General features: G+C 41.4%; 1 protein-coding gene across 3 annotated transcripts in view; it reads left to right on the top strand.

Annotated features, from left to right (window-relative positions):
• The window catches only part of TAFA2 (TAFA chemokine like family member 2), a 282,041-nt gene that overhangs the window by 193,845 nt on the left and 63,589 nt on the right, over positions 1-24,607 (top strand). For 2 of the 3 annotated variants that reach the window (XM_063445118.1, XM_063445117.1), the window contains 2 exons: positions 5,027-5,085; positions 7,664-7,841. The gene's annotated coding sequence lies outside the window, so the exon portion shown is untranslated. Of the gene's footprint in view, positions 1-709; positions 773-5,026; positions 5,086-7,663; positions 7,842-24,607 lie in introns of those variants that run through there. The other variant, XM_063445119.1, reaches the window with a different exon arrangement.

Here is a 24,607-nt window from a genome sequence, read left to right as displayed (position 1 = left end):
ATTCTACAAAAATTTCTTTAAAAAGGTCTTAAATATGCTTATTTTCAGGAACGTAATATTAATTTTGATAATTTTTTTTTTTTTGCTAGAAATACAAGTGTATTACAGATGAAAATGTCCTGTTATGGCCATTAGAGTTGTACTAAAAACCTCTTACTTCGATGAGCATAGAGGGTTGGAATAGTGTGCAGATAACTTATTTTGTATTTATTTGTTTGCTTTTATTTGAAGTGATATAGTTTATTAATTAATTAGTACCTAAGATTTCTTTAGATCTTAATTTCTGAATATAAGTGATACTGTGTCAAAATAAAGGATGAAGTGTATTGTTCTCTTCATAAATACAAGCTCAAATTAATTATATGAACGTGTCAGCAAATCAGAGCGATAGAATTTGTAATAACTGTCAGATTGTTCTGATTTTATATTTTCTTATGTGATCGTTCATTTACTTTAGTGTCATTCATCTGACAGCCCTCTCGTTTTCTTGAATCCCATTTTACTTCTCTTATTGTACTTACCTTTTATCTCCGACAGAGTTAGAGGCTTCTTTTCTCCTTTTGCCTTTTTCTTGCTTTTCTTCTTTAGTTTTTACAAATAATATTTTGCATTTGTTTAACCCAGGGCCTATTGTACTTGACCCCTTCACCTCCACTCTGTGTATAGTGTGACAAGACAATTCAAAATTATAAAAAAGTCCTTCTTCCCCAGGTGGAAAGACTGTAATTGATAAACTTTCTGCTACACGCTGAACTGGGGGTCTCTTCGATCTGTAAGAACAATGTTACATTCTTCAATTTTCATTTTATTTGGTTTTCACATACTTAGATCTACATCTGTGACATAAGATGTGTAGAAAATAAATGAAAATAGCATGTAACAGGAGATACCAAAAGGTGTTAAACTTTAAGGTCAATAGTAAGTTCAGGCATCACATAGTCGTGTAGTTACAACTTGACAGCTTCTTGGGAACAGTATATCTTCCTGATGCAGTGAATAACTTGCTGCGGTGCCTGAGTGTGTGTGTGAGTCGCTGTATAGTAAGAACAATGTTACATTCTAACAGCCACGGTGAACAAGTCAGAAAATGAGTTCTTGGAATAGTGCAGCTTGTAACGTCCTATATAGTACAAATGCCTGGTTTTACCCAGGAAACTGAATGTGCTCTATGTAGACCCAATATATCTTAGCACATCTACGCAGTTGACAGGTTGCAAATCTGCATTCTCAAAAATGCCAGTAATTTAAGTGCATAATACAGATTAAGGAACAGCGCACACATAAAAACAGAGTTTTACATTTTACGGGGCTACTTAAAATCGCCTATCTCAGCAGACAAATATGGAGATTAAGTTCCACCATATTGTGTCATATCTTACCATATTATGTTAAGCCCACCATTACTTCCCAGTAAGCCAATTTCGGTGGGTCCTACACTAATTCCAATGTGGGAGACAAATTAAATAGTGCTAGTGCTTTAAGTGCTAAAGTGTATTTTAATAATCTGTATTGTGAGCATTGTGAGTATATATAATGAAAATTTAATGATTAATGTAATAAACACAATTAAAAAAAATACAGTGTCAAACTAAACAATTAAAGTAATAGTGCTTTGATACATATCATAAATCTGCTCTATACCAAATAAAAATCATAATTAAAGTGACTGAATCCCCATATTTGTTTGCTGAGATAGATGATTTTAAGTAGCCTTATAAAATGTAAAATTGTATTTTTATGTACGCTGTTCTTTAATCTGTACTATGCATACATTTTGGTCTCTACGACAGCGTCATTGCTGAGAAATGCATGCTCTGGGTGTGCCCCCAATTCCCTTTTTATCTTTACTAAGTAACTTAATTGCAAACACCTTTAAGCAGACTATTCCACTATTTTTATTTTTACTGAAAGATAATACCTATATGTTAGAAAATTTTTTATTTTGTTATTATTGGAATCAGTACAATGCATTTAAAGACAATATATAACATGCAGACTATTTTACTTTATATCTCCCATTAGTTCTATAACGGGTCAATGAATAATTGACTAGACTTGTGCAAAAATTTGTTTAAAGCAATTCGTCTGAACAAACATTCCTTTTAATCGATATTGGAACAAATCAATCTCACCTGTAGACAAACCGAAATTCTGTAAATCTATTTAATTTTAATGTTTTACTATTTCTGAAAAACCATACATACATATATTAAACTTGTGTGGTTATAGGTTTAAATGCTAACTAAGCATCCATGGGTTCAGATAATCGTTCTATTTTATTTCTTCAGTGATGAAGGGGTTAAACGTTTCTTCTTTATTTTATAATCATGCCTATATTCTTTCCTTATTTCCTTCACAATTTCTTTAGATACTGAAGATCATTTGCCACTCATAATTAAAGTGTATCTGCCTTCTTCTTGTGTCTTATTTTGATCTTTTTACTTTTTGACCAGCAGTCTTTTGACACCCGGAGCTTCATCCCCGTTGATTTTGATCTTGTGTCTAGCCTAACAATGGATGCTTGCATACTGCCATTGATTTTTCTCTGAATTCTGATGTAGTCTCACACCCTTTTCAATTAAAGTGTTGCCTAGTTAAAAGGTCTAATAATAATAGGAGAACATATTAGACGATAAGTTCATATTGCAATTTAAGTCAGAAAACCCAAATAATTTATAAGTTTTATTCTGCAGCAAAAGAAGGACTTTTAGGAAACATGAGAATAAAGAAGCATTCTAGTATACAGAGAATAGTTGATCGAATCTTCCAACACCAAAGATACATTTGTTGGATGAAAATATAGAATATAGAATATAATTGCTGATGATAATAAGGGTTTATGAATATACAGAAATGCTTGGGTAAAGTCTTAAAGTGGAATAATCAGCAGTTACATTCTGTGGTTTTCAAGGGGATTGCTCAACTTTTTAGAAATGTAATCCCCTAAGGAATTCTTAAAGGACCACTATAGGCACCCAGACCACTTTAGCTTAATGAAGTGGTCTGGGTGCCATGTCCAGCTAGGTTTAACCCTTTTTGCTGTAAACATAGCAGTTGTTTACCTATGGGTTAATTTGTTTTTCACAGTGAGAAGATGCCAGCGTCCATAGGAAGGCATTGAGAATGCTTTCCTATGAGACTGGCTGAATGCGCGCCCGGCTCTTGCGTGCATGCGCATTCAGCCAATGACGGAAGAAGAGGGAGGAGAGTCCCAGCACCGAGGGAGCCCGGTGCTGGAAAAAAGGTAAGGGATTAACCCCTCCCTCCCCCCTCAGCGCCACGGGAGTGGGACCCTGAGGGTGGGGGCACCCTCAGGGCACTATAGTGCCAGGAAAAACAAGTATGTTTTCCTGGCACTATAGTGGTCCTTTAAGTCAAAGTTAACACAACTTTTATGCATTATATAGCCTTTGGACAAAGTTCAACAATGAAATGTAATGTGTGGATATTTGAACAAATTAATTAACTTTTTTTTTAAAGTTATATTATTTTTTATTTATTTGTGCATTATCTATACATTTAAAAAATATGGGTCCATTTGTGCACAGATTACTTGTTTAACAAACAAGTATGCTGATTTTTTGCAAATAGCTTTCTTTATATCTAGACAGAAGAACAGTGGGGCCATCTACCATGTTTCCCCGAAAATAAGACCGAGTCTTATATTAATTTCCCCCCCCCAAAAAAAAATGCACTAGGGCTTATTTTCGGGGGAGGTCTTATTTCGGGGGAAAAACATGTGCTAGAAAGCAGGTCTATGTTCGGGGAAATTTTCACGAACATAAATTAACATACTCACTAATAGAATACCGCAAATCTATGTTCGGGGAAAATCACTTTTTATTTTTATATGCTTACCAATGTAGCATAATGAGTATTGTACTTTTTAAAATATATATTTATATTTTTTATGTGCCACTACTCAGTCTATTATGCACCACATTCATGCCAGTTACATCAGTGCAAACTAATATCAGACAATGTCCATTATATTATGAATATGCAATATTATTAAACACAGTTTTGAGTAGTACTTATTAGCGCAATGAACAGTGTCCAAATACCAGTTAATTACAAAAGGGAAGGGATTAGCACCTCTTCTGTTTTCGCACAGAAGTAATGTCACATTTAGGAATATCCCAAATTCCCTAGACAAATATGCATTTATTCTGCTGCCTATATTCTGTAAGGGATTACCTGTTTCCAGTTGGCACCAATCCTATAACAAGGTGAATTGAATTTCTAATGTGTCTTTCTATCAAGAACCATAGACTGTTTCCTAATATTACCTTTTCACATTCACAATTTTGGAATTTGTAGGAGTAGAGATGTTCTCCAAAGGCCAATAAGTAATGCATTATTGTTAACGTAAATGTTGAATGTCTAATCTAAGGGGCGTAACTATGAACCTCTGGCTTCCGGTGCAATAATCAAAGAAGGGTACCAGTCACTGTCCTTCCTCACTCAGTATGTGTATAAGCATGTCACCTCAACAAAATTTAATAGGTAGACCCACTATATATTTATCAGCTTCTATACAATGTGCAATTGCTGAGTACCTAAAGGTTACTGAGTTTATGCTAGATTTAATCTTCCTATGATTTATTGAACTGATTGATATTTAGCAGAAGTGATACCACGTATAAAACAAGTTAGTGCACATATGCCAGTGAATTCCCACATTAGTGAATACATTTGAATTGAAAAGAACTGGCAATGAAATAGTACATTTCACACTGAAATAACCAACTATTTTGGCTTAAATTTTGAGATTGACTGGTCTATTCCTGACAAATCCAGTGACTACATAATGTTTGTAGTGGGAATGTAGAAGGGAATGTATGAAAATATTGTGAATATTTTAGTATTAGATTCTTTTGTATATATATATATATATATATATATATATATATATATATAAATGATTCCTGGATGTTGAAATTGGAAGGGTTGTGATTTTCTGAGAGAATACACTATCCATGTATTACTAGAACTAATCAGTGATTTTTTAAAAATTATTTTTCAGATGTTTAAAGAATTTACTTATGTGTCTGGGGGTATCTGGAAATTTTTTGAATGAAGACGGTAAGAGGCATTTCAATATCTGTCTTTCTGCCTATTTATCTGTCTATTTTCATAATTATAATACTTATACATATTATAATTATTCATATTGTATATAGCTCATTCATTACAGGATAAACATTATTTTTAAAATATGCATTACTGTTAAATTGAGCAGTTTTATAGCTGTTGCATAAATAATATTGGAATATTTAGATTAAACTAGGATGTTTAGAATGTAGAGAATACTAATGGTAGCATATTAGGTAAATACATTTCTAAAATGGGTAGTGTGAGAGTGTGAGGAAATTAAATCTAGTGGGATGCAATGTGTAACATGAGCAATGCAATACTATTTTATATGTGAGGAAAGAGCTGATAGAATTATTGCACTATATAATACAGAATATGTTAAACCTGCATATGGGACCTAAACAAAGTTAGCCAGAAGAATACTGTGTTTGGTTATGCATGAGTGATATATCTCTATGGCTCCTACAACCTGATTTTATTGCTTGCGGCACAACTGGTTGTTAAGTTATTCAGATATTCATTATTTTCACTAGGTTATATTCTGCTTTTACCCCTAAGGACCAATGATATTTCATGCCGTCAGCACAATCCACTTAGATGTTCTGCTTATTTAGTGTTTGTTGAGCTACATAGTCCTACCACTGCTAACTGAGCAGGCCATTTGACACAAGATCTTTAACTCTTAAGGACCAGTGATGTACTAATGCATATAGCAAACTATAATTAAACAAAGATCCTAAATCAAAATGGAATGGCCCACTTATTTAACAAATGCAGTGCTGTGGAAAGGTAAAAATGCAAAAGAAGGAAGGCATTTCATAAATGCATGCAGGTCTGTACAGCAACGGAACTACTGCTAGTGCAGATGGTGTGGCTGCACTGGGGCCCACATGCTGGTGGGATGCATTGGATGGCCCATCTGGTGAACCATGTACTTAAGGCCACCCAATGGGTATTTCTGAAGATGGGCTAAGCTGGGCACTAGACCCTTCAACTGTGCGACCAGGCACCTGTAATATTGCCAATGCTTGGCGTAAGTGAGATCAGGTCACTTCATCCCAGCTACAGGGAAAGCCATGCTGGAGGGAAAGCAGAGGAGGAGGTGGCACAGGCAGGAGTAGGGATAACAAAGAGAGAGCCTGCTCCAGCCACACACTCTCATCAGTCTCAGCCAGCCACAGGACCCCAGTGGAGCACACTCAGGGTATGTTAACAGGATGGTGGCTTACATATCAAAATGATGACATGTGTCAGTGTATGTATCTATGTGTGTGTTAGTGTGTGTATCTGAGTGTGTGTATGTGTCAGTGTGTATCTATGTATGTGTCAGTGTGTACCTGACTGTGTGTATGTGTCAGTGTGTGTATCTGCGTGTTTATGTGTATTTGTGTAGATATGCATGTATGTGGCAGTGTATGTGTATGTGTGCATGCATCCAAGCAGTCATACACAAAATGCACACACCCTTGCAATCAAATGCAATCATTACATACACACCCTGCAGTCAGATGCCAAAATTATGTACAAATGCACACCATTATTCAAACATCAATACTGCATGCAAATATACATCCACATATAAAAGTGAACACTACATACAAACATAGCCCTGTGATCAAACGTAAACATGACATGCAAACACACCCCTGTATTAAAATGTAAAAATTATATACAAACACCAACACTACACACAATAGTACACTTGTGTTTAAAAGCCAGCACTATATACAAACATTACATAGAAGTACACCACTGCATTCTAATGATAACAGTACATGCCTACATTCAAATGAACAAACATTGCTCACAAATACAACCCTGGACGTGATGGGTAAATGCTTAGCACCGTGGGAGTTCTACGTCAGATGGAGATTTACCTTTTGGCCACCCTTGCTCTAGAGGTGTGCCCAAATAAATGTCTTGCACCAGGGCCCTCTCTACATTAATTTTGTGACGGGGCCTGTAGGGATCAGATGGGATCCTCATGGGGTTGTGATTGTGATCCCTAAGAGGTTACATACTAGCTGTCATTATGGAATTATCCCATCATCGATCCTCAAAGGGTAATGTTTATGGCATGAAAATGCTTATTGATGCCTTTGGAATTTTGAAATTCAATATTGGTTGTATCATTGCCATCACATGCTGGGGTGCCAGTGAGTAACAAAATCACACTTTTATGTATTTGAGGACACTTTAGTATGACACAATTGTATATTGTTCTTTTTCTGTTTTAGAGTCTCTAGCCATACAGGCAGGACCTTATGAATCATTGAGGTTTTGTAAACATTACAATGCTGTGTGAGCAAACCAGATAAGCAAGTAATTAATCAATTAATATTAATAAGCCATTAATAAGGTAGCCATTCCTTTGGGATAGTATATCTTACTCTGTCAGTGAAACAGAATAGTTTTACATTAATACATTCTCGTCAGAAGGTTATAAGTGCTTCACTATTCTATTATTTGTCTTCTTGTATTATAATATTGATGTCTCATTAAAAGACTAATTTGATTGATAACAAAAAACTTTTTCTAACATTTATTAACTCCATTTTTTTTTCAGAGTCAACATAGATTGTTTTGGGACAATAAGAGGAATAAACCTTAATTCCACAAAATATGCGAATAATGGGGTCTATAAGCCTCTAAAGAATATTAAGAGATGGTGGTGACTGTCCCATATTAAATCCGTGAGTGAAGAAAATAAGAAAAATTTGGCAAAGAAAACTCTACAGCCCAAGGTAATTGGATATGAGTGGAAAATAAACAGCTGTGATTACACGAGGATGTGGAAGAATACACTGTAGCAGTGCTTCCATCTCACCCTTTAGTGAATAACCCTGTCTGTTTGCTGGGTTGGGAACCACTGTACTTTGACATTTTTCACCTTTGCTGTAGATTTTAAATTAAAGGGAAACTGGCACTATAGCACTGCCCCTTCCTCAAGGGTACCCCCCGCCAGCCCGCGTGATGCAGAAGGGGTTAAAAACCTCTTCTGTCACTTACCTGGGTCCAGCACCGATGTCCCTCAGTGCTGGCTTGGGTCCACCTTCTCTCCTCCCCTGCAGAAGTCAGCCAGAGGGGGAGACCTAGGATTTCCCCATTTTAAAGCATTATTCAATGCTTTCCTATTGGGTTTTGGGTGACACATAACGTGAGGACATCCAGCATCAGTAAGATGACCAAAAGTCACATAACAACCCTGAAGTCCCTCTAGTGACTGTCTGGTAGACAGCCACTACAGGTGGGGTTAACCCTAGCAGGTAATTATTATTATTATTATTATTATTATTATTATTATTATTAAAAACTGCAATCATTACCTGCTTAGGGTTAAAGGACTTGGAGCAGTGCACCCAGACCACTTCAATAAGCTGAAGTGGTCTGGGTGCCTATAGTGTCCCTTTAGCAATGTTCTGTTAGTATGTAGTTACAGCCAGTAAATGTGACAAAATTCCAGCCTCTCTAGCACATTAGGAAGTTTTGTGTTGAGTCAGCAAAGCCATATTTCCCTTAAGCAGGTCTTTAAATAGTTTAAAGTTTAATGTTAATCTGGGGAACTTCCTGTTGCCTCTTCATAAGGATTGTTTGGGTTTCATGAAGTCAGTTCCATGTTTAGTTTGCCATATCATGTCAACAGCACCCAACACTTATTCACGATTACTTTCACTATGGTTTGTCCAGCCAGTATTTTTACTTGTTATTTTTCCGTTACTTTGACTTAATTTCTTGTCATACTTTTTTTTTATCCTTTTTTGAAGACTACTTATGAAGCCATTATTACCATTTTTGGATCTCCGTATAGTGGTGTGAGCAGTTGTGTCTGGTGACTGCGCAATTTTCATGATTGACCAGAATGCTTGTGGGTTTGCAGTGACTGTGTACGGAAGCTTTGCTGCTGAAGTTAATCAAGATAAATTGCTTTGTCATGCCACATGCTGTGCAGCCAAACCTTAAAAATCAACACCTGCGCTAATACAGCTATCCTCTTCTTTTTGGTGCTATTTTTAAAGATGTGTTTTCGAGCTAAATATTGTTGTGAATGCTAATATTTCTATAATTGTATTAAGAGGCTTTTGCACTAACATCAGTAAAAAAATACAAGAAACAATTACAGTAAATTAGTCATGATTGTACCTGCACAAAAAAAGTGTGCAAGAAGGAATATATATAATCTTTATTTTCTTCTTTTACTCAAATGAGCAATGGTTAGTCATGCTTTAAAATGCTATTGACACCCAAGGGATAAAAAAACGTGTTGCACCAAGCTCTATGGCTAAATAAAACCTCTCTTGAGGAAACCCTTCTGTTTATCAGTGTTTAACTGTGCTTGTATTCATTCTTGACATGTCTTGTCTCCACATTGTATTTTATTGTGTAATATGTTGATGCAATTCTAATAATAATAGGACCATCATCAATACCTGTTTCAAAAGAGTTTTTGTTTTTTTTAAATAATATTTATGCGCCAGATATTTTCTTGTATAACATCTCAGAAGAAAATGTCTATTGTTTTATTCTTTAAACGCATACAAAGTGCCGTCAATTTTAGATTTTGTTTAAACATTGTAAAGAACTAGAATAAAATTAACAGGAGACCTACAATATATAAGATTTGTTAGCGCATAAAAAGCAAATAAAAGAAACCCCAAAAACAGTTTCAGTCTTCAGAAATATACAAACCAAAGAGACTTATATACACTCATGGCCAACTGCAAACAAGAAGTCTAATCTACAAATATGTCCTGAATAAACATGGATAATAGCAAATTTGTTCCAGTATATAAATATCAAAAGCCTGGAATATGATTATAGTATAAACACATTTCGGTGCCCAATAAATTAACAAAACAAAAATGATTAGCTCAAAAAGAATTTACTATAAATACATAGTAACATTAGCTAGGAAGATACAAATTCTAATTGGTTGTAAAGTATCAATGACTTAAAATATATACCTTAAATAAACCTATATGTCTTATTAATGCTTATTAAGCTTCGGTTAATACTACTTTTTCTTTTCACTAGACAACACATAGCAACTAAATACAAAGAGAAAATCATTGACAAGTCAACAAAATACATACTCTTTAAACATCAGAATTGCAAGCCAAATGGCCATCGTTACTGTTCTACAATTCATGTCCCGGGAATTTTATTGTCAAAATCTTGCAACAATTAAAACATTCTCTAATTTATTTTCAAGCTCTGAAATGCAATTGAACTAGCTCTACATTGTAAACCAAAAATAAATTCTAGTCTAAATATATGCTGTATACATAATGGTAACATCAAAAAACCAATCTAAACCGTGGGATGATTGAAGTTAAATGTTAATCATTAGCTTGAATTTCTCGGTCCATTGCCAGAGAAAATAAATAATTCTGTCGAAATGGGGGGTAGAACTGATAACTTTGATTCTTTTCTGGGACTTTTGCCACAATAGCCAATAAGAAACAAAAATAAGCTAGCCAGATGACCTCAAGACAAAACATAAAATGCTGCATTTATTCAAAGTAAAAGTGCATACAAAAATGAAATACATCAATCTTGAAATTTTGACATACCACTTAGCTTGATTCTAAGAAATACTTTTTGGTCAATTGACACTAACTGTGCCAGTATATAGACCACCGTCAAACTCGGATGCTGCCTCTGATAAGCAATCCAAATCCTAGCTAAACCTAACTAACCCTGACCCTGGCTAACACTAACTCTGGTCCTAGCTAACACTGACTAACTTCTACAAACCCTAACTAGCTAACTCTTGGCTTAGGTAACACTAACCATAGCTAAACCTAGATAACACTAATCTGAACAGTTTATTGTGTAGTAGATTTGTTCCCTGGAGGTTCTGACGGCTTGGGAGCCAAACACTATTTTTGGGTTGCCTCACTTGTGCGACTGCCGTCAATAGCCTGATACATACCAATCAAAGCGTGATCTGCTACAAGAGCTGAGAAATGAGAATGGATGCCATTGGCTCTCTAGTTACATTGGTTCATTTATGATCTTAAAACATTAATTATTAGCCGTATGCATGTCGTTATAGACCTGTACTTGTTTTTTTAACTATATACCAAAAATGACCCATAAGAAATGACAGTTCCAGTTGCATTGTGCTACAAAAATTGGATGCCTTGGGCAACACCAAGAAGTTTACTACCAGATTACCTCATTTGTGAGGCGTCTTGCAATAATTGGATCTTATTATTATTGGCATACACCTGTCATTTTGCAAGTGTTTCATCTGCACATGTAGCCTGCAAATACAAAAGTGATGGGATCTACAATGTGTGTACGGCATCACAGTCAGGTTAAGCAAAGTCAATTCTTGCCAAGTTCGTTATTTGGCAAAATCTTTTTTTTTTTAATGTTTTTTTTCCAAGGACAACTGAAAAAGCAGAATTGAATTTTGTAACTTGTACAAACTGTTATTTGTTTGTCTATGTCTGGAAATTAAATAAACAAAACATAAATAGGTGCAGAATCCCAACACGAGAGCTGTATGCATACAAGACACTGAAGTACTATGTGATAAGGAAAAACATGGACTTTGGCTCGTATCTTATTTGTCATCAAATGTCTAATCAATGCCAAATGAAAATGTCTAAAACACACGCGGCTTTTTGATTTTAATGCTTACACTTGATTTTTTATTTTTTTTTATCAAGATTTGCAAGATCTGAGTTGTGCATCAGTCAGAACAGGATCAAAACACATTTCCTCTCCTATTGGGAAACAAGCACTTTGTTGAAATGTATCCCTCAAAAGAGTACTCTTGGGAAATCACTATTTCACTGCAGCATTGCAATTAGTGTGGTCCGGTTTTTCTACTCGTTACTGGGTTGTGCACTTGAGCTGGTTAAAAGAAGCATCTCTTGTTTTTTTTCTCAAGAAACATGAGAGATTAAGCTCTAATTGGCCTTTTTCAGATACAAACGATAGTTCAGGGAACATATAAATAGAATATAATATAGATAGAATCTTTTTTCATTAATTACTAAATGATGATTCCTGTTATGACCTGTTTCATATAGAATTATCTGGAAAAGCTGGGTTTATAAAAACAGTCCATTTGTTTCTGTTTTCCTGTCACTTTTGTACTTTTCATACAGCTCATCATGGCATCGTGATAAATAAGGTCAAACATTTTATTATAGATAATTGTTCTCTAAACTGGCTTAATTCTCATGTCTCATATAAAATCCAACAAATATTTATTTCCAGCAGTTCTTTCCTCCTACTTAGTTTTATCCTGAGTGATTTATGATTATTCAGCAAGTACTTGCAGTCATCATTAGGCCCTGGGGAGATAGCGCAGCTAAGCGGACAAGGGCACATGTAGGAGTGTGGGGATAGATGCATGGGATTGGTTGTGAAGAATCTGTGGGTGTGATTATGTTCTGGGTAAGACAGTGTGGGGGAGGTCTCACCTCAGTGCCACTTGGGATTCGGGCCAGCAAACAGCTTCCTGTCCTCCTGCTCCTGTTTGCCTGGGCCTGCAGATTGACACAGCTTGATGGTTGAGGCTTCTAGCTTCCCTCAGGGCTGCTGCAGCGTGGATGGTGGCCGGCACCTGTGGGAACAATTGGCAAGCATTAATGAGGTATGGCTACCGGTGTGGGCCCCCCCCGCGGCCTACCTCCCCTTGGAGCACCCCCTGTGGTCTCCCCTGCTGCCTCCCATGCGGTCCCTGCCCCTGGGGGCCGCACCAGCACTGGCAGGCGTTCCCACCCGCCTGCCAGGCTCTCCCCTGATCCCTCTCCTCAGGCCCGGCTGATGAGGTGGAGCCCGGGCCCGAGGCATCGACAGGACCGCATGTCTGGGGGCTCCAGACACGCTGCCTACCAACAGGGGCCTGGATTTGAGGCTTTCTGCGGCCGCGCGCGTGGCACGGCCTTCTGCCACGAGGCCTGCCACTGCCGCGCGGCCTGCAGCCTCCTTTGCCGCCCGGCCTGGCACTCCCAGGCCGGGGATGCGGCCTCCTACCCCTGCGCGGCCTGCTGTGTGCACGGCCGCGCGGGCCCTCACGGCAAGGCCGGGGATGCGGCCTGCTACTGCCGCGCGGCCACCTGGAGGGTCTGCCGCGCGGCACACACTTGGGCCCCCTACCACGCCATTGTTCCTTCTTTGTTCAGTCTAATCCTCCTAGCACGGTAAATTAAAAAAAAAAAAAAAAATTAAATACAAATAAATAAATAATAATAATAATAATAAAAAAAAATATTAATAATAATTAATAAATAAAAATACAAAAAAAAAAAAAAGAAATAATAAGTAATTTGCAGTACAAAAAATGAATTGTCCATTACCGCATGGAATGAGTTAAACGACAGCCATATAACAGAACATACAACCGTGATTTAACTGTCAAGTACACGGTGGTGAATAATCAAGCAAAAAAAAAAATAAATAAATAAATAAATAAATAAAAAAAAAAAAAAACAGACGACCCAAAAAAAAAAAAAAGTCATTAATTACCAAACAGAAAATATATATATATGAACGGAGAATGTCTGGGTACAAGGACAGCGCTTTCCCCCCTTCGTTTTCAGTATGTCTCATTCGTTTAGGTACACATTCCTGCAGCGTCTGGCGCAGCGGATAGCGCCGGCGGTGCCTCCCAGGTTCGCATGACGCTGGGTGTTGCTGAGCTAATATGGCCCGCTTGGCTTGCGCGCACTACTAGGGAGCATATGGGGGAAGGGGCTTTTTTACTGCCGAAGGCGGCGGTGGACTCGGTCTTCCGGCTGCTGCCGGTACGCCCGTCGAGTTTGTTTCCGGGCTGTGTTTCTGACGGTCAGGTTAGTTGGCTATATGCCTCCATGTAAGTTGCTCCCGGTGTGGCTTATGTGTGGGGCCGTCAGTGTCGCATGTGCGCACTCTGCTGCTGCAGTGTTTTTCTTGGTATAGTGTTTTGGAGTTCCGTGGGTCGGGGTGTGCTTTTGTCTCCTGGTCAGTGGGATCAATTCCACTAAGGGGACGTCGGTCCCCCTGGCTGCGGTTTGGGGCGTCAGGCAGGAGGCGTCGGTGGTTTGGAGGGGCGTTGTGGGTTTCGGCTGCGCTACCCGTGGGCTCTCCTGGGTACGCTGGGCGTTGCCTATTGGGGTTGCCCTTGGGACTGTATGGGGTTCCTGCTGGGCCTCCTTTAACGCTGGCTTGTGCAATCTGGCCCCCTGTGTCCTGTCCGATGGCTTCCAACTGTTTTGCCGCCGCAGCAGGTTTTTGGGGTTTTGGGCCATTTGGGCTCTCGGTGGTGTGCTGCCTCTTGCCCAATACGCTGGCTCTGGCGGACTCTGGTGTTCTTGGAGGTCCCCCTTTCTGGTAGCATGGCAGGCATGGGGTACCCGGCTCATGAACGAGTGGGTAGGTTTTTTCCTTGGGGACCATCATGGGGGGGTGCTGGCTGTCCTTATCGTGTGTCGGTAACCACTTCCCCGGTGGTGCTCTGGTACTCTGGTTGCGGCTCCTGGCTCGGAGTGGCTTGGGCTAGGGGCGGCTGGTCCGGGTTTTTTTTGCCGGTTATTACCATTGTGTTAGCCGATGCTCTGCCTTGTTCATTATAGTGTCGATTTATAAGGCGGTGGAGGGGTGGTCGCTTGGTCCACCGGTCTGATGAGACTGGTCCGTGGGTTGATCTCTGCGGCGGCGTGGTGGCCCGCTCCAGTAAGGTGGGAGTGATTGGGACGTATGAGAATGTTTCTTTGAGGGCAGGCACTTGTTCTGGTGATTTATTCACTTTGATCTTGTGAGTGCAATCTTGTATCAGCGCATTATCTTTTCTTTTGCGGTATTACACTATGTAATTTTTTTTTTTTTCTGTTCCTGTTTTAGATTATGTACAGCCGTATCTCATTCCCCTCTGTGTCTATGTATATGTTGTAAAAGGTCAGGAACTGGGCCACGACCTTGAGAGGCTGTTGTAACTACACCAGATAAGTGTGGGTATATCTAGATGCCATTGTCACTAATTTGGAGGTATCATATGTAGATATACTGTTTGTATTTTGTCCTAGCAAGCTGTAATGGGTTTCCAGGATGGTCTGTAATATACCGTTCCGATCGGGGGCGGTGCAGGGTTCCGTCATTTGCCTGTTTTCGTTGGGAGTACTGTTCCGTCCCTGGGATTGTTCGGCCTCCTCCCCGGTTTGTTTCTCGGAGATGGGTTTTTCAACCCCGCGTCCATCTAGTTGGGGTGTTCCGCTTGGGGGCTCGACTTCCTGGATAAGGATGGTGGGGAATTCAAAGGGCATTTATTTTGGTTGGGGGCGGCTACAGACACCGCCAGGCTGGGCGTGCCTGCGCCGATGGTTCAGAGGGCTCGAATGGCGGAGGTTCGGTGGTCTGGCTCCGGCTACGTGAAGGGAGTGTGGCTCCTCCTCATACGGGGTCAGCTGCCCCGCCTCATGGGGTACCAGGGGTTTTGTCCTCCCTGGGTGGAATGACGTGGGTCGGTGGTGGGTTAGGACTTGGGTGCTCTTCGATCGGGACATGTTACGCATTCTGTTTCTTCCCTGAGGTTCCCAGGGGCTAGGCTGCGCCTATCGCCCTTTCCTGTTGGCAGTGCACTCCGCAATGTGAGTGCCCTGGTGCGCTGCCGTTGGTCATCAGAATAGATGGGTTTCTAGGTTTGTCATGGCCATAACAAAAATGACTAAACGTATGATGGACAAAATGAATAACTAAAACATGAACACTTCCAGTTCGCATTTTGGGTTTGGCCAAAGGTTGCCTGGGTATCTCGAAGGGAGGGGTGCGCTTGCTGGAGGTCGGACTTGACCTCTGTTACTCTAGCGCTACGTGAAGTGGTGGAACAGGCCATGGCTGGTTGTGGTGGGGGCCCCCGCTGATTTAGGCGTAAAACAGCGGGGTTGTGGCGGGGGTATGTCCTTGCCAATTGAGTTTGAGGTTACGTTTAAGTAGATGGAATGAGATGAACAAGTCTTTTAAGGTCTCAAACCTCCCCTGCTCTAAAGGTTTAACTTTAGGTTGCCTGAGGTCTCGTGCCCATCGAGCGTGGATAAGGTCGGCTGATGGCAGGCATTGGAAGGATTTTTATGACGAGGGGGGAGGTGAGAGGGAGTGGTGATTAGGAACCACTCTATGTTTTTATTGGCAAGGACGGTTGGGTCACTGTATAACACTATGGGTGGAGTTATATATGTATATATGTTAATTTATGCTTATTTATGTCTAATGTTTTGGTTACAGAAAAGAAGAGATTTAATAAATAAAGTTATGGATGTGTTATGCAGTAATTTAGTTGTGATAATAAATGCTGTGGCCTGTTTCATCCATACTAAGTGGTCTGTCGTTATTGGGGGGTTTAATGGGGTTTAGATTTTGTTCTAGGCTGCATCGCGATTCCCCACTACGTACATACATGTCCACACATTTATAGATGACAAGATAAACCATCCTAACAAACAAAACCAATCAATATTACATTTTGGGACTGAATTTACTAAAGCACATCAAGAAAATTTGGAACCATTCTGTCCAATAATAGAAACATTTTTGGAACAACTGAAGAATTTCCCAGAGCACAACAGTGTGGAGTGGTGCTACAAACCACCCTCCATTTGTGAGTAACATTCTTTTGGGAGTGTTTTCTTTTCGCCATATTTTGTCATTTTGATTTTTGTTTTTTGTCAATCACATTTTTATTGAGGCACAATGGAAAATCACATTCAGGCATTTGTGACATGAAATCATAACAATTTAGTGATTAATAAATGTGTAGCATTTTGAAAGTAGGCTATGGTCGCATGGTGTACAATAGAGCATATCACATAAGAGATTTGGATGAATCATTTTACATTAAATTATAACAAGAATGAAAACTCAGGTAAAAAGAACTAAGCTAATCTTAAGCACAGAGTGACTAGTGAATTACATAATGTACCACCCCTGGTGGCCTCTGAGTTATCATGAAGACATCTAGTAAACTGTTAGGGCAGATAAAACCACAACAACACCAAAGAGTAGGAGATATATTTACATATGAGTAAGAGAAAGCAACAATAATTTGCATGGGTTATAAGAGCTGCTGCAGTAATTTAACCCCTTAAGGACACATGACATGCGTGACATGTCATGATTCCCTTTTATTCCAGAAGTTTGGTCCTTAAGGAGTTAAAGGACCACTCTAGGCACCCAGGCCACTTCAGCTTAATGAAGTGGTCTGGGTGCCTGGTCCCTCTAGGATTAACCCTTTTTTTTTTATAAACATAGCAGTTTCAGAGAAACTGCTATGTTTATACTGAGGGTTAATCCAGCCTCCAGAGCCTCTAGTGGCTGTCTCATTGACAGCTGCTAGAGGCGCTTGCGTGCTTCTCACTGTGAAAATCACAGCGAGAAGACGCCAGCGTCCATAGGAAAGCATTGCAAATGCTTTCCTATGCGACCGGCTGAATGCGTGCGCGGCTCCTGCCACGCATGCGCATTCAGCCGATGACATCGCGAGGAAGGAGGAGAGGAGGAGAGGAGGAGGAAAGCTCCCCGCCCGGCGCTGGAGAAATGTGAGTGTTTAACCCCTTCCTCTCTCCAGAGCCTGGTGGGAGGGGGTCCCTGAGGGTGGGGGCACCCTCAGGGCACTCTAGTGTCAGGAAAACAAGTATGTTTTCCTGGCACTATAGTGGTCCTTTAAGCAGATGAGGAAATGAGAACGCCAAGCACCCAGTGTGCGGATCAGCTGATGCCCGTTCTGGCTATAACCATAAATTCAGGCAATAGGCCAAGTGAATGCAGTCAGATCCCCTACCACTATTCATCCTGCTTCTACAGCTCTTCACGTGTTCCATGAATGCTTTGCATCAGTGTAAGCTTGCATGTCACCTTCTTGCAAGTCCCACTGCTGCCGCCTTTGATGCCTCAGGCATGCTACTCGAGTTTCAGGAGCTGTCGGTTGCCTTTTGTGTCATTGGAATGAACTGAAAGGTGTGTAGGCAACTTGTGGAGCATGTGCATATTGCTTAGTTTTTGCCAGAAGGCTGTGAAAATAGAAGATGGCATCTCTTTATAGCAAGCAGGAGCACGTGTGGTGTCTGCCATTTTGGATATGTCACTGCTTGTGGTACCAATGTCTGCGTTATTGCCATTAAACCCCAACAGCTCCAAGGAGATGTGAACTGGGATCATCCCCACCAGTCCATAGATGGGATTGGAGGGTTCTAGCTCCATTCATGCGGTAACCTGCCGATGTCAGACTGGTAAATCGGCCACCTCTTCCTTCCACATCATCCATCTGGATGTGCATCTGAATGCAATGACAGTCAGGCCCCACCCCCATCATTTCGCTTTTATTGAGGTGCACTGTACATCATATTTATATTTTAGGTTATTCCTGTGAAAACATTGGTATAGTATTTTGAATATTTTTGATGTTTGTGTGCACCAATAATCTCTTATCTGTTATATACTGGGTCATTTGACCATTGTTCCCACTATTTGACAATGTTCTGATTATGAAGAACAGGCTCTGAACAAGCCTGAATTTGCTGTACAGCAGAAATCCTAACCAAGATTGTTAAAATCTGGGACGGAATTCAAAAATTCCAAATGATTTGTCTGCTCTTGTCTGCTGGCAGCACTAACATACAGCTGGCAAATTGTTAGAAGGCCCTCGGTGCTAGCCATATCTTTCTTGTCAGCTGCCACATTAAAAAGTGTTCCAAACTATATATGATACCCATATACCTACAAGGGAGGAATACTGAATAAGTAAAGTGCAAGTAAAGTTCAATAATCTGATTTTTGCATCAACTCAAGTGAAAACTTTTTGTTTAGCAGAACTATTTGAAAGCAGCAGTCATGTTCTTGGTACTTCGAAAATGAAGATTTTTAAACTAGTGAAACTACTGGCAGAATATTTTTTCTGCTGTCTTAATGATTTTTTTAAATTATATTTTTGTTTAATAGTACTACTGCAATGTAAAATGTAAAAAAAAATAATAATCATAATTGCACAAAGATTGGTGACAAGAGACAGAGAAGCAAAATGTGCAGGCGGTTAGGAGGCCTTCTGAGTCAATAGACCCATGACCTATTCACTTCTGCTGTAGGATCTGGTAATTTAACAAACTCCCTGCCTGCTCTGCTTTGATCTGCTCCCATGACTAAATGAAGACATCACACACATATTTTCTGCACAATATTTCATCTCTTCTAATAATTACTACGGGGTGGCAAGTGCTGCTTCCTTTCTTTTTTTTGTATCTGATATTTTTGTTCGTACGCATAATCAGTAAATTTAATTTTTGTCAAATACTGACAACACTGGTTACATAATATTTATAAAAAAGTTCTAATCCAAAGTGTGCACACGATTCCTGGGGTAATATTGCAAATTAATTTAATTTGCAATTGCTTTGCTGATCCACAAGAGGCTACATGGGCTGGTGCGGAGATCTATAAGTCTCCCTGACTGGCTTTGCCTGGTCACACAGCTGGTCTGACCTCCAAAACACACAGCAGGCTAGGTGCAGCAAATCCCTGCCAAAGCTACCATACAGGCAGAGACCAAATGGGAACATTCAGAAGGGTCTGCACACAGCTGAAGGTTGAATGACAGCCCAACGGACCACCTGGGAGCCCACAGGACCACTAGGTAATTAGGAAAATTGCTCCACGCTCTGCACAAAAGATAAGCAGAAGGGGTGCAATCATAAACTATAAAGAAAAAAGGCACTGCACTGTGTGGCGAGGCTGGACAGAGAAGCACACAAATCCCCAACACAGAAATAGACTGACACAGATATATATTCACAGACACACAAAGATAATCACTGTGAGACACACTCTAAGGCATTTACACAGATATACAATGCCAGACACGCACACATATGTACTGATACACACAACTAGACACACACTGTGACTGTGTATTTGTGTGTCATTGTGCATCTCTGTGCATAAGTGTGTGTGTGTGTGTGTCAACATGACTGCAATATGACATCATGTAACTTCATTACTTGGTAATTTATTTTTTTAATTTTTTTTTGTTCAACCTAATTTTATGTTTTTGTATCCAATAAATAATGTCCTATCTATGCATATTAAAATATATATTTAAACAATACATTAAAACTGTCAGGGCTCCGCGGGCAGCGGTGAGGGGAGGCTGCAATCCGCTCGCAGCACTCACCCTCGGTCCATCGCTGCCCGCGGTCCCCCCTCCTCTTACTGTTCGGCGAGCGGCGTCCTCTCCTCTTGACACACCGCTCGCGTCCTCTCCTCCTCCTTCCCCCAGCGGCAGCATGTCTAACGCTGCACGCTGGGAGCCGGCACCCATATCAGTACGCCGGGGTCACTCACGTGACCCGGCGTTAAAGCGACAGTACAGAAATCACAGTGGGGGGTATAGATACCCCCCACGTGTGTTTGTTAATTCTGATTGGAAGTTATCCAATCAGAATTAAGGCTAGGATATTTATACTTACCTTTCCTGCCTCTCAGTGCCCTGTTGTGGTCTTTGCTTTATGTATTGATACTGAACGTGTGCTTTCTGGTTACGTACTCTCTGGCTTGTTATACTGACTTTGTGTCTTTCTCCTACCCTTTGACCTCGGCTTGTTTATCGTTATTCTGTTTTCTGGTTCCCCTTACTCGGCTTCTCTCCTGACTATTCTGTGTGTGCTTAGCCCGGCCACTCTAAGGTCCGGTACTGCACACTTTCTGTGTGTGTGTCTGTGTGTGTTAGCGTGTTGGGTTCCCCGGAATCGTGACATTACAACAGGGCCATAATGGAACCTGCTGACATACCACAGCTCCTAGTTAATCAGGAGGCTAGAATGGATGGCTTGGACCACCGTATGGATCAGTTTGCTCAGGCTTTACAGACCATACTGGCTCGTACCGCACACTTGCAGCCTGCCGTCCAGGAGGCGGCTGCTGCTGTGCCCGAACCCATTGCCACTCCAGTACCCGTTCCTGCTCATGTAGTCCATATGACACTGCCACAGCGCTATAGTGGTGACCCAGCTTTGTGTCGTGGTTTCCTCAATCAAATTGACATCCATTTGGTAATGAATCCACGTTCCTATCCCACCGACAGATCCAAAATTGCCTTTTTGATAAACCACCTGTCCGGGAGAGCTTTAGCATGGGCAAACCCCATGTGGGAAATATGTCTCCTATGTCCTTTGCCGATTTTTTGTCAGCATTCAAATGCACGTTTGATCAACCCGGTAGGGTTGCCTCTGCTGGCAAAGCTCTGCTTAGGGTTCGACAGAGTAACAGATCTGTAGCGGATTATACTATCGAATTCCGCACTCTAGCAGCTGAAGTGGTTTGGAATAACGACGCCCTCGTAACAGCCTTTCAGGAGGGTTTGGCTGCTTACATACTGGATGAAATAGCATCCAGGGAACTGCCTGTCCTTCTAGATGATGTTATAGACTATGTAATCCTTATTGATAACCGCATTAGAGAGAGACGTAGCCAAAGGCGGCTGGATACACGGGTGTTACCTGCTCTACCCAGTACTGCATTGCTAGCGTTACCCGCTCCTAGGCAGCCATCCCCAGAACCCATGCAATTGGGTGCTACAGGGTTAACTGAGGCTGAAAGAACGTATCGTAGAAGGGAGGGGTTATGTCTTTATTGTGGAAAGAGGGGGCACCACTGTAATACCTGCCCTAAATTACAGGGAAACTGCAGCACCTAAGGCCTAGAGAGGGGTCGGCCTCGGGTGTTATGACTTTGTCCCCTCATGTGTCCATCTCCAGACCGTTTATTACGGTTTCTCTTTTGGTCAATTAAACCACCATAACAACTAAAGCCTTGATCGATTCAGGTGCGGCAGACAACCTAATGGATGAGAACTTTGCCAAAACCGCAGCCCTGACTTTGATCCGAAAGGCCACACCCTTGGCCGTTGAGGCCATAGATGGTAGACCACTTGAGAAGCCTCTGGTGACCCATGAAACCCAAGATATAGTGATGTCTGTGGGTGCTTTACACAAGGAAAGGTTAACCTTCCAAATAATTGACTCTCCTACTGCTTCCATCGTTCTGGGTTTTCCCTGGTTAGTTAAACACAAACCCAGTACTGGATTGGGGTTGTTTAGACATACTCTCCTGGGGGGAATCCTGTCAACGAGACTGTATGGGCCAGGTACGTCCCGTTTGTTTACTCAACGTGCCCACGGCTAAACCACTTTCTGTTTCTGTCCCTTCTGTGTATGCTGACCTTGCATTGGTTTTTGAGAAAAAGGAGAGGCTTTTGTGCTGAGATGGGGGTCTCCTTATCGTTTACTTCCTCCTATCATCCGCAATCTAATGGAGCTGCCGAACGAGCAAATCAGTCTGTGGAGTTGTATTTACGCTGTTTTACGAATGCACACCAGGACAACTGGTCCCATCTTCTTCCCTGGGCTGAGTTTGCCAGGAACACTGTGTCTCATTCTTCTACTGGCGTAAGTCCTTTTATGGTGGCTTATGGGTTCCAACCCGCTGTCCTTCCCGGTGTGTTCTCCGACAAGGGAATGCCCGCTTTGGACGAGCACCTCGCCTCCTTACGGAAGATGTGGGATCAGGTCCATGCTGCTCTTTGTCGGGCTACTGATACTCAAAAGAGATTTGCTGATCGTCGTAGGTGTGCGGCTCCTTCTTATGCTCCGGGTGATAGGGTTTGGTTGTCCTCTAGGAATCTCCGCCTTAGGGTTCCCTCGATGAAGTTCGCGCCCAAGTTCCTTGGTCCCTATAAGGTGTTACGTAGGGTGAATCCTGTATCCTACTCCCTGGCCTTGCCCCCTTCCATGCACATACCTAACACCTTTCACACCTCCCTTTTGAAGCCCTTGCTCTGTAATCGGTTCTCTGGGTCTCTCAGGCGTTCCGATGCTCTCCGCGCGGTCTCTAGTGACGTATATGAGGTGGCTGCTCTCCTTGATTCTCGTTTATCTCGAGGTCGGTTGCAGTATCTGGTTGATTGGAAGGGTTACGGCCCGGAGGAGCAGTCGTGGGTTTCTGTCTCTGACTTGGACGCGCCCTCTTTGATCCGCTCCTTTCATGCGCGGTTTCCTTTGAAGCCTTCGGCTTCCCGCCCTCCGGGCGGTCCTCGAGGGGGGGGTTATGTCAGGGCTCCGCGGGCAGCGGTGAGGGGAGGCTGCAATCCGCTCGCAGCACTCACCCTCGGTCCATCGCTGCCCGCGGTCCCCCCTCCTCTTACTGTTCGGCGAGCGGCGTCCTCTCCTCTTGACACACCGCTCGCGTCCTCTCCTCCTCCTTCCCCCAGCGGCAGCATGTCTAACGCTGCACGCTGGGAGCCGGCACCCATATCAGTACGCCGGGGTCACTCACGTGACCCGGCGTTAAAGCGACAGTACAGAAATCACAGTGGGGGGTATAGATACCCCCCACGTGTGTTTGTTAATTCTGATTGGAAGTTATCCAATCAGAATTAAGGCTAGGATATTTATACTTACCTTTCCTGCCTCTCAGTGCCCTGTTGTGGTCTTTGCTTTATGTATTGATACTGAACGTGTGCTTTCTGGTTACGTACTCTCTGGCTTGTTATACTGACTTTGTGTCTTTCTCCTACCCTTTGACCTCGGCTTGTTTATCGTTATTCTGTTTTCTGGTTCCCCTTACTCGGCTTCTCTCCTGACTATTCTGTGTGTGCTTAGCCCAACCACTCTAAGGTCCGGTACTGCACACTTTCTGTGTGTGTGTCTGTGTGTGTTAGCGTGTTGGGTTCCCCGGAATCGTGAGAAAAACCACCCAACATACTTACATTGTGGTGGCATTTCTTTTGCAAACTGCTTGGTAGTGAAGAAGTTAATAAAAGTATAGAAATATATAATCCCTCCCCTGATTAGTCAATTGGTCCCAATGGACTGACAGCTCATAATCTGTATAGAAAAATGAGATGAGAGGACAGACAAACCCTTTATTAACGGTTCTCCTACTCTAGGTCACAGTAACTACAAAACATGGACTTCAGTTTGATGTCATGGCACTGGCAATAAGGCAAGCAAATCAAAATCATATGGGAATTGTTCCTAAGGTGCAGCACACGTAAACTTATGTGACCTACACAGTCTCCCTGCACATTTCCTGTGAAGATAGATCTAATGTTTAAACTTTCTTTATTGTGCAGTCTGTTGAATTTAGCATTTCTTATCTCTTGCTCTGTTAGTAGCCTGCTAGAGCACGCAGGACCCTCCTGTGTGTGATTAAAGTTTAATGAACAGAGTAGGATATACAAACTTCTAAAATAAACACAATGTGCTATAATATATGATTCAAAAATAAAAACATGTTTGTTTATGTTGGCTGTGTGAGTTGCAGCCAAGGGAGGTGTGGCTAGGGCTGCATACATAATTAGCTGTTGTAGTCTCCAGGAGACTCCTGTGGGATTGAAGTTCAATTAACAAAGCAGGAAGTAAACATATCTAAAGTAAATACACTGTACTGCTTGAAAATTAAAAAAAAAATTACCATGTTGGCTGTGCGTGTCACAGCAGGGGAGGTGTGACAAGGGCTAAATAAACAAAATCAA

Source organism: Pelobates fuscus, chromosome 3, assembly GCF_036172605.1.
Source record: "Pelobates fuscus isolate aPelFus1 chromosome 3, aPelFus1.pri, whole genome shotgun sequence".
NCBI lineage: Eukaryota > Metazoa > Chordata > Amphibia > Anura > Pelobatidae > Pelobates > Pelobates fuscus.
Note: the sequence above shows the minus strand (reverse complement) of the source record. Positions and strands in the feature narration are given on the sequence as shown.